This window comes from Coffea eugenioides, chromosome 3 (assembly GCF_003713205.1).
Source record: "Coffea eugenioides isolate CCC68of chromosome 3, Ceug_1.0, whole genome shotgun sequence".
NCBI lineage: Eukaryota > Viridiplantae > Streptophyta > Magnoliopsida > Gentianales > Rubiaceae > Coffea > Coffea eugenioides.
Window position 1 is genome coordinate 39,017,754 of NC_040037.1, and position 10,710 is coordinate 39,028,463.

At 54.2% G+C, this 10,710-nt stretch overlaps 1 pseudogene; it reads right to left on the minus strand.

The window, feature by feature from the left end:
• Positions 1-52: 52 nt before the first annotated feature.
• Positions 53-10,710, minus strand: part of LOC113767013 — a 26,136-nt pseudogene continuing 15,478 nt past the window's right edge.

A 10,710-nucleotide genomic window follows, 5' to 3' on the forward strand; every position in this document is an offset into this window, starting at 1 on the left:
AAAAATCTTTGGTAAGAGAAGAAAAAAAAGTTGGAGGGAGCTCTGAAACTGTTTATAAACAACTTTCTGGAATTATGACTCCTTTTGTAGTCCCTCCGATGTTCTTGCAAAATGATTGTGCTTGAGCTTGATGTCGTGCAGCCTGATGCCTCGGCATGGATTACTAGGACTACAATCAAATATCACAGCAACCTGAGTAGTTGATGTGCCTTGTATGTTTTGGTATGTGACTTGATTAATCTTTACACCAGAAGTCTGTAAAAGAAAAAGGCAAATGATCAAAGGGAATAAGTGATGGTGAAGGATTTTCCTAGTGTCAATTGATAATCTGTGATGCATAATTGATGGTTACTAGCTTATTACCTGACGAGGACATCCTTGGTTGTTTGGGCAGTAATTCTGATCAATGATTATAGGATTATCCACATTCTTCATGATGATGTTTCGAAAGTTGATATTGCTAACAAATGCAGTTGTTGGCCTTGCCCATGCTTTAATTCTTAATCCATTATCAGCTCCAGTGAACAACGAATTCGTGAGTGTCACATTCTGCACACCATCTTCATTGAAGTCCCTGCCCAAACTCCCAATGCTGCAATTTAGACACTTGTTTCTGTCAATTACTCATGCTAACATTCTTTGTTAGGAAGTCTACCTAAATGCTGCAATTGAGTACCTGACGCCATGTCCAGGGCCACACTGTATCTTTTCCATCCACAGGTTTCTTGTTCCTGGACCAATTGATATGCAGTCGTCGCCTGTTTTAATGCTACTACCAGTGACGGTAACGCCTGTTGAGCCTTGGACATGAATGCCGTCAGTATTTGGGCTCAGGTCTGGAGCTACAATCCTTACATTTTGAACTTTTACATTCTTGCAGCTGTTAACCACAACATGCATAAGCTGGCTGTTGATTGATGTCAAGCCGCTGATCAGTCCATCATTCACCCAATTGAATGTTATAGACTGCAATTACGGACGTGAATATGAGTCAAAAAGCTATGCAAATTCCCAGATACCGGACTCCATCCATAAATTTTTTTTTTTAAAAAAAATTACTGTACTTGAAAACTATTGATTCTCTCCACTTTTTCCTATATGCTTCTGTCACTGAAATTCAGCGACAATAAAATGGTAAGGATACATACCCTTGCTCCAACTGGGCAGTTCTTCCCTGACTGGCGGCATGCCCAGAATCCTGCTCCCTTAGCGTCCAGTGTTCCACCGATGACCGAAAGCCTATTGACCTGAATGAACAATAGCCAGTATCCTGAGTTGCCAAGAGCCCAGTAATTTTCAGGAGCAACAAGAGTACCATCGATCTTCACAGAGATTCTGTTTCTACAGGTCCTTTTGAGGATGCTCACCTCGGCCGTCCCGCATGCCCGAGGTGAACTCACCTCGTCCGTCATAAGAGCTCATCCGTGTTTCGAGCATATCCCTTAAGCTCGGCCGGATCCCTAGTCTACCGTGCAGGTGACCTCGGCACCTCCACCTCAGCTGCACGCTGATGATGTCAAGCCACCTGACATCACCTGGGACCAGTGCTTTATCTGAAAAGCACTGGAGGCACTTAATGGCACCTGCACCATACTCTCCGCCATCATACCCAGAAGGCTACAGTGTCAGAGCCAGGCCGCCTGACAGGGAGCAGAGCCGTAATGGCAGGACATGGGTCCCACCGGCATAAGACCTCCGTCCTGCCCTCCACTCTCATTCTATAAATACCCCACACACTCCCAACAAGTAAGCACACTGTTCATTTGCTCATACTCTAGCATTTTCTCGTTCTCATACTAACTTAATCGTCGGAGTGATACCAGGGGAGAAGCCCCGCCATTCACTTCGGACAAGAAGGTTGACTTCGGACACACGAATTCACCTCACCTCATCTCAGAGAGGACTGATTTAGGTCGGCTTACTTATCCACCAAAAATCGCCTCTTCAATTGGCGCCGTCTGTGGGAACGAGATTACTGCTAAAATGAGATCCACGCGCTCCAGAAGCGGAAGAGTTCCCTCAACTGGGGCTGGGCAGACATCCGGAGCCCAGCAAGATCGTATCTCTGAGGAACATGGGTCCCAAAGGACCCAGCCCAACAATGAGGAGGCCATCGCCAAGATGGCCGAGTTTGTCACGGACAACCCCAACATCTTTGAGGAACTAGGAAGGTACCTCAAGAGGCAGGGAAAAGAAAAAGCCGAGTCTTCCAAGAGGAGACCGACGAAGTCCCCTGAAGTGCCCTCAGGCGAGGACTCCGAAGATGGGCGTCTATCTCGGAGCACCTCCAGGCGAGCCTCATCCAAGGCAACCTCCAAGATTGCCTCCATCTCCCGAGCGTTTTCTCGGGGACTACTGGGAAAACGAGCCGAGGACCCACCTCGGCGTCCCGGAGGCCTAGCTTCTGATTACATGAGGGCTCCGCCCTTCACTGATGACATCAATGGGGAAATGGTGCCCCCAAACTTTAAGCTTCCAAATTTGCACACCTATGACGGCCGAGGTGACCCCGAGGATCACCTCCGCGCCTTCATCTCCGCATTCCGACTCTACTGCGTCCCCGACGCCGTGATCTGTCGGGCTTTCCCCATCTTCCTACACGGGACCGCCCGGAAGTGGTTCTGGAGTTTAGAACCAGGGAGCATTTCCTCCCTGGATGAGCTGATAGACCGGTTCATCCACCGCTTCGTGTCGTCTCGACCAATAACAAAGACTTCAGCTTACCTCTTGAACCTGCAACAGGGTAAGGGCGAGTCACTTCGCTCATACGCCCAAAGGTTCAATGAGGAGAATGTACAGATACCTGACCAGAACGAGCAGGTAACTATCGCTGCCTTCACCAACGGGTTAGTGGCAGGGATCTTCAACACAGAAATCCATCGGCAATACCCCCGTACACTACGGGAGCTCTGGGAAAGAGTGGACCAGGGAATCCGAAGTGAAGATGTAAATCGCATGAAGCGAGAAGCCCAAGCATCTCGTACGGGGCAAGATCCCCGGAGGAGGAAAGACACTGGCCGAGGTGAGCCAGGCCCAAGTGGCACTTCAAACCAACCCCGAGACCGCCGAAGTGTCTTCGACCGGATCGTGAAAGGCAGATCGTCCACCTCGGACGCCGAGCTGACGCCCCTCAATTCGAGCCGGACCCACGTCCTGGCTGTGATGAGGCAGAATCACCTCGGCCGCAACCCCCCCGAAATTCCGGGGAGGAGAGATAAGAGGAACTCGAACCTCTACTGTGCCTACCACCGTGATGTAGGGCACGAGACTGAAGACTGCAATGACCTGAAGCGGGAAATCGAAAATTTGATCCGGCAAGGATACCTGAAGCAATTCGTCCGCAAGGATGGAGGCTTCAACCGAAGCGTATCCCACCGGGAGAACCGGGGCCCTCGCCGCGACGACCGACGGGACACGAACATGCATTGCCGTGGTCCCGAAGACCGTAGGGAGGACAAGCAGCCCCCACGCGATGGCTCACCGGGCTACGGCCCCAACATCGCCGGGGTGATCAACACCATCGCGGGAGGACCAACGGGAGGAGACAGCCAGAACTCCCGGAAGCGGACCTACCGCCAGGCCGAGATGGAGGTGGCCGAGCCGAGCTCTCGGCTGTCCGAGGTCATCACCTACGGTCCCGCTGACCCCGTTCCTGCGGCCTCCAGCAATCACGAGGCTCTTGTGATTGAAGTCCTCACCAACAACTACGTAGTCAAAAAGGTCTATGTTGACCCCGGAAGCTCGGTAGACGTCTTGTACTACCGAACTTTCGAAAGTTTGAAGCTGACCAGGGAGCAACTCACTCCTGTCAGAACTCCTCTCGTGGGATTCGGGGGACACGTCGTCCACCCGGAGGGCATGTTGACCCTGATGGTAACAATCGGGCGTCATCCACGCTGCCGAACTGTGCCTGTCAGTTTTGCGGTGGTCAAAGCAGACTCCCCCTACAATATGCTGATAGGCCGGCCCACGCTCAATGCCTTGAGAGCCGTATACTCCACCTACCACCTGAGCTTTAAATTCCCAACATCTGCGGGGGTGGCCGAGGTAAGCAGCGATGTGGGCGCCGCCCGGGAGTGCTACCTCGCCACCATTCAAGCAGCAGTCACCCACCGGCCCTCACCGAGGTCAGAAGAAAAGAGGCCAGCGGTCCTCTCCATAGACCGCATCGACCCTCAGAAGGCAGAAGAGCCCAACAGGCTGGAGCCCGGGGATGAGGTGGAACTGGTGGTAGTGGATGAAGCGAAACCTGACCAAGTGGTCCAAGTAGGGGCTGGACTACCCTCACCCCTGAAAGAAGAAATGATCTCCCTGATCAAAGACCACCGAGACGTCTTCGCGTGGTCCGCGGATGAAGTGGTCGGAGTGCCACCCGAACTCATGACCCACCAACTCAACGTTGACCCACAGGCCCGACCTGTGCGACAGAAACGAAGGCACTTCGGCCCCGAACGTAGTCAGGCCATATCGGATGAGGTCGACAAGCTCTTGCCGGCCAAGATGATCCACGAAGTCCAATATCCCACCTGGCTGTCCAATCCAGTCATGGTCAAAAAGGACACCGGTGGATGGAGAATGTGTGTCGACTTCACCGACCTCAACAACAAAGATTGCTATCCTCTGCCGAGAATAGACGCCCTCGTCGACGCGGCGATGGGGTATGAAATCCTCTGCTTCCTAGATGCCTTCAAAGGGTACCATCAAATAGGAATGAGTGAGGAGGACCAAGAGAAAACGGCGTTCTACACCGACCGAGGTACTTATTGTTACACCACCATGCCCTTCGGGCTAAAGAACGCCGGGGCAACCTACCAAAGGCTGATCAACCGACTCTTCCAGAATCAGATCGGCCGCAATGTGGAGGCCTATGTGGATGACATCCTCGTTAAAAGCCTCGCCACTTCATCCTTTCTGTCAGACGTGAGGGAAGTCTTTGGTGTCCTGCGAGACTCGAGAATGAAGCTGAATCCCAAGAAGTGCGTCTTCGGCGTCACCTCGGGAAAATTCTTGGGGTATCTGGTTTCCCACCGGGGAATCGAGGCCAACCCCGACAAGGTGAAGGCCATTCAGGACATGTCCCCACCTCGGAACATCCGAGAAGTCCAACGGCTAAATGGACGCCTGGCCGCGCTGAATCGCTTCCTGTCCCAATCAGCTGAGAAAGCTCTGCCCTTCTTTAAGGTGCTCAAGAAGGCTGATCAGTTTGCCTGGACGGAAGAGTGCCAGGCTGCTTTCGACAAACTGAAGCAATACCTCCATCACCTACCCACTCTCGCTTCACCTCGGCCCGAGGAGAAGCTCTACCTCTACCTCTCCGCAGCCGATGAGGCCGTCAGCGCTGTTCTTATCCGGGATGAGGGCACCCAAGTGCCCGTCTACTATGTCAGCCGAGCTCTCCGCGGACCGGAGACCCGATACACTTAGGTGGAAAAACTGGTGCTGGGGCTAGTTCACGCCGCTCGGCGGCTGAAGCCCTATTTCTTGGCTCATCCCATATCCGTCCGGACCGACCAGCCTCTCCGACAGATACTGGTTCGACCCGAGGCCTCCGGGCGCCTCACTAAGTGGGCCGTCGAGTTAGGGGAGTACGACCTGTCGTATGAGCCGCGCACCGCCATAAAAGCTCAAGCCTTAGCCGACTTCTTGGCCGAGCTCACCTTCACGGAAGGTCCAGAGTCCACCTTTTCCCTTGCCGGGGTGAGCACCCCATCCCTGTGGACATTGTATGTGGATGGATCCTCTAATGGGGACGGTAGCGGAGCTGGACTTCTCCTGGAAGGACCTCAGGGAGAAGTGTGCTCTTACGCCCTCCGCTTTGGCTTCCCAGCCACCAATAATGAAGCCGAGTACGAGGCCTTAATCGCTGGATTTCAGCTGGCCCGAAGGCTCGGCGCACAACAAATCCACGTCCGCAGTGACTCCCAACTCGTCGTACGCCAAGTCCTTGGTGAGTATGAGGCCAAGGATGAGACCATGCAACGATACCTCTCCAAAGTACACCAACTCACGGCGTACTTCGAGTCCTTCGAAATCCAAAGAATACCCCGTTCCCAGAATAAGCGAGCCGACGCCTTATCCCGGCTGGCTTCTACGTCATTCTCTGACCTCAACAAAACTGTCTTAGTGGAAGTCCTGAGTGAACCAGGATACGTGGGAGAGGTGGCCTGCCCCGTGCACTCTGAAGAATCATGGATGACCCCGTTCATCCTTTTCTTGGGTCAAGGAGTCCTCCCTGAAGACCGAGCCGAGGCGAGAAAAATACAACGCAAGGCGGCTCGGTACGCTCTCCGCGATGGAGAGCTGTACAAACGTTCCTACCTCGGCCCATGGCTGAGGTGTGTCACTCCCGAGACAGGACGCCACGTCCTTCAAGAGATCCACGAGGGCTTGTGTGAAGCTCACGTCGGCCACAGAATGCTAGCCAAGAAGGCTCTGCTTCTTGGATATTTCTGGCCCTCGGTTCGACAAGACGCCCAGAACCTCGTTCTCGGCTGCCATTCCTGCCAAGTCCACGCGCCCGAGTATCACCAGCCCGCCAACTTCATGGTTCCCATCACTTCACCCTGGCCATTCGAGCAATGGGGGACAGACATCATAGGTCCTTTCCCCAGAGCCGTCGGGGGCCATACCTTCCTGGTAACCGCTGTGGATTACTTCACCAAATGGGTTGAAGCCGAGCCACTAAGGACCATCACCGGGCTGGTAATTCAAAAATTCTTTTGGAAATGCATCGTCTGCCGCTTCGGCATACCACAGGTAATCATCTCGGATAATGGGAGGCAATTTGCCGAGAACCCCTTTAAAACTTGGTGCACAAACCTTGGCATCAAACAACATTTCACTTCGGTAGGCCACCCCCAAGCCAACGGCCAAGCAGAAAACTTCAACCGAACTCTCTTGCATGGCCTCAAGACTCGACTACACCAAGCTGGAACATCTTGGGTCGAAGAACTCCCTAGTGTCCTTTGGTCTTATCGGACCACGCCGAGGTCGGCCACGCAAGAGACCCCCTTCTCTTTAACATACGGAGCCGAGGCTGTCATCCCTGCCGAGATCCTTACCCCCAGCCCTCGGCTCGCAGCCGAGGTTAACGACGAAGAAAGGCAGTTGGATCTCGACCTCGTCGATGAGCGAAGGGACCTCGCCTCAGCCCGGATAGCTTCCTACAAGAGCACAGTGGCACACTACTACAATGCCCGTGTCAGGCACCGTCGATTCCAGCCTGGAGACTTGGTTCTGAGGAAAAACTCAGTCAGCCGAGCTGAACCGCAAGGGAAACTATGCCCGAAGTGGGAAGGCCCTTACCGAGTTGTGGAGTCTGATCTCAAGGGATATTGTAAACTGAGCTACCGAGATGGCTCACTAGTGCCGAGGTCTTGGCACGCCGAGAACCTCAAAATGTATTGTGCTTGAATTTTTAATCAAGATATGACTTCGGATCTTACATTATTTTTCAACATCGGTTTCACGTTATTAAAAAATAAGGGGGGACAAGCAAGGGACGAAGTCAAAACAGACGAAGTCAAAGCAAGAAATTAAAGTGCGGAGGTGAAAAGAAATAAACTTTCATTCAACAAAGGAGCGTTACAAAAAATACAAGGCCGAGGTCGGAGTGCTACTAAGCGCTCTCCACCTCGGCCACCCCTTTAAGACCCACGAGCCTAGACCCCTGTCTCGGCTCCATTCCCCTTTTCGGCTCCCTCCTGGGCAGCCTTCTCTCCGGCCTCCTCTCCACCGGGGTGAAGCTCTTCTCCATGCTCTTCGCCGATGTTCCCTCCAGGCACTTCACCCGTCCCTTCGCCGAGGCCTACATCGGCTTCTTCTCCTCTTTCCTCCTCGAACGCTTCGTCGAGTTCAGACAGCCATTTGTTGAACTCGTTTTGAACCTCGGCCAGGTTCCTCCCGGCTCGGATGCCTTCGGCCATCCGATCGCACAGCTCCGTGGAGTCCTCGTTATAGTGAGCACTGTTCCTCAATGACTCCAAAGCCTCGGAGGGCAGATGAGCTGCGGCCTGGTCTATGGCCGAAGTGAAGCCCAGCATGAAGGATGGCCTTGTCAGCTGGCCGAGATCCCCAATGAAGGTCTCGGACCTCCGGAAATCCTCGACGGCCGAGGTCCTCGCGCTATCAAGGGATTGTTCGTGATTCTTCTTCGCCTCCTCGGCCCTCTTCTGCTCTTCCTCAAGAGCGGACCTCAGACTGTTGGTTGTGATCTCGGCCTCCTCCCCTTTAGCCTCGGCCTCCTTGAGCTGCCTCTGAAGCTCGGATTTCTCAGATTCAGACACCACCAGCTTCTTCTTCAACTTGACAATCTGATCTTGCAGCTTGCCGGTGTCCTGCTCCTCGAGCAACTCGCAGTACCGATGTGCCATCTCGGCCACAAAGGCTGTTCTGGAGGCCGTGGTCACCATAACGCTTTGGAGCATCTCGGCCGGGGTCAGCTTCCTTGTGAAGTCCAAGTCTCTTGGCAGAGTGGACTGCATCACCAGGTCTTGGGCGACCCGAGGATTCGAGCATCGGTCGTTGACCTTGAGCGACCAATCCGGACACCACTGCCCGCCGGAGTGAGACTTATCCTTCCCAGAATACACTGGGGGGCTATGGTACCGGTTCCAGAGCGAAGTCGCCGTCACCGCGTTGACCGGAGCTTTCAGCTGTTTGCTTCGGCCATGTTGAGGTGGAAGTGCCGTGGTCACCCCTAGTGGCACCCCCTCTGGTACCGAAGTGGACCCTGTGGCAGCAGCAGCCGAACTGCTCTGAGCTGCCGTGGTGGGGGTGGTCTCCTTGGCCGACGTCTTGGGAGGCTGCCCTTGTGTTTTCTTCTTGGGCGGGGGCGCCGATGTCTCGCCCGAACTCTTCCTCTTCGACCTCTTCGCCACTTCGGCACCTGAGCTCGACGTGATGATGTCGGACAATTTGGTCACTGCACAAAGAGCAAATATTATCATGTGCCTTAGCCGAAGTGAAATCAAAGCTATGAAAGAAAATTACAAGGTATCTTAAGTTTAGTGGAGGTGAAGGGAGTCTTGTCAGGAGGGATCAAAGCTCGGCTAATTCCCCCGTCAACCAGCACGGCTTCGGGGTAGTCCAGACTGTATATCCGAAGTCCCGACCCCATCAGCTTCTGGAAGTCCTCCTCCTTGGCATCCCCAGCAGAGGGATCGGCCTTCGCTTTGATTGGCCTCCACCAAAAGCCCCTGGGGAAGTCCACCTCGGACACAAAGAAGTAGTCGCGCTTCCAATTCTTGATTGAGCTGGGAGCGCCGACCACCAACTTCGGAATGGCATTGTTCCGATTGCCAACATAGAACCATCCCTTGTCTGTCCCGTGCGCCTTGAGGGTATAGCATCGGCGGAAGAGGTCGACAGACGGAGTCACCTCCTGATGTCGGCACAGCATCTCGAACCCAATAATGATGCGGATCGCATTCGGGGCGAGTTGGGTAATCCTCACGCCGAAGTGACGGAGCAGATCCCTGAAGAACCTCGACGTAGGCATCCTCAGCCCGGCCTCCAACTGTTGGACATAGATGGCCACCATGCCAATGGGGGGCTTCTCGGCTGAGTCATCCACCCCGGGCGGTGTGATCTCGTACCCCGACCGGAAAGGGTACTTGTTTATCACCTTCACGACCCTATCTCTTCCGATTCGACTTCTAAACTTCGGCATCTTGCCGAAGTCGATGTTGGATGTATCTTCGGGAGCGACAGGCTCCAGTGCGTCCTCGTCGTGTGGTATCTCGACGCCGAGTTCCTCATCATAGGCCACTTCGGAGCCACCATCGCTCATCTCGGATGACTCCAATTCGACGTCAACCTCCTCGCGGACCTCCTCGGTGGATCCTTCCCCAGAGCTCGGCATCGACCCATCAGAGCTGGACGTCGTCACTTCTATAGGATCCGGCCTCACCTCGGTTCGATAACTCGGTGTCACGGTTTCTTTGTGGGTCTTAGCTGTTTTGGCCATGGGTGAAAGATGAGGTAAGAAAGAAGAAGAATACTTACTATTGCCTACGGAGTTGGACGAAGTGGATGACCTCGGCTTTGATCTCGGCTACTAGACCGACCTCGGCTGAAAGAACTGACCTCGGCTACGCTCGTGAACTTGCAAATCTCAAATGAAAATGAAAGGTGTGAGAAGTGCAGTGAGGGGGCCCCCCTATTTATAAGGGTTTGGGCGGAATATGAAGAGGCGGCAAGAATGCGAAAGGACGGCCACGTTCGAACTCAGAACGTCGTGCCTCCCTCTCTCCTCATTAATGCCCCGTCCTTTCGGCTGACACCCTGCACGAAACGTCCCACTACTTCATGACGCGACGGTTACCAGTGACCACGTCCCTTCAACTGACACGCCCACGTGTCACGTCCCCGCATCTTCCGGGGCAGTTTCGGGACTCCGACTTTCTACGACTTCGACACAAGGAAGCCTCGGAACCCCCCTAGCCCGGAGCTCCCGAGGCTTGGGGGGCTTATTGAGGAGGCTCACCTCGGCCATCCCGCATGCCCGAGGTGAACTCACCTCGTCCCTCATCAGAGCTCGTCCGCGTCTCGGGGTTATCCCTTAAGCCCGGCCGGATCCCTAGTCTACCGTGCAGGTGACCTCGGCACCTCCACCTCAGCTGCACGCTGATGATGTCAAGCCACCTGACATCACCTGGGACCAGTGCTTTATCTGAAAAGCACTGGAGGCACTTAATGGCACCTGCACCA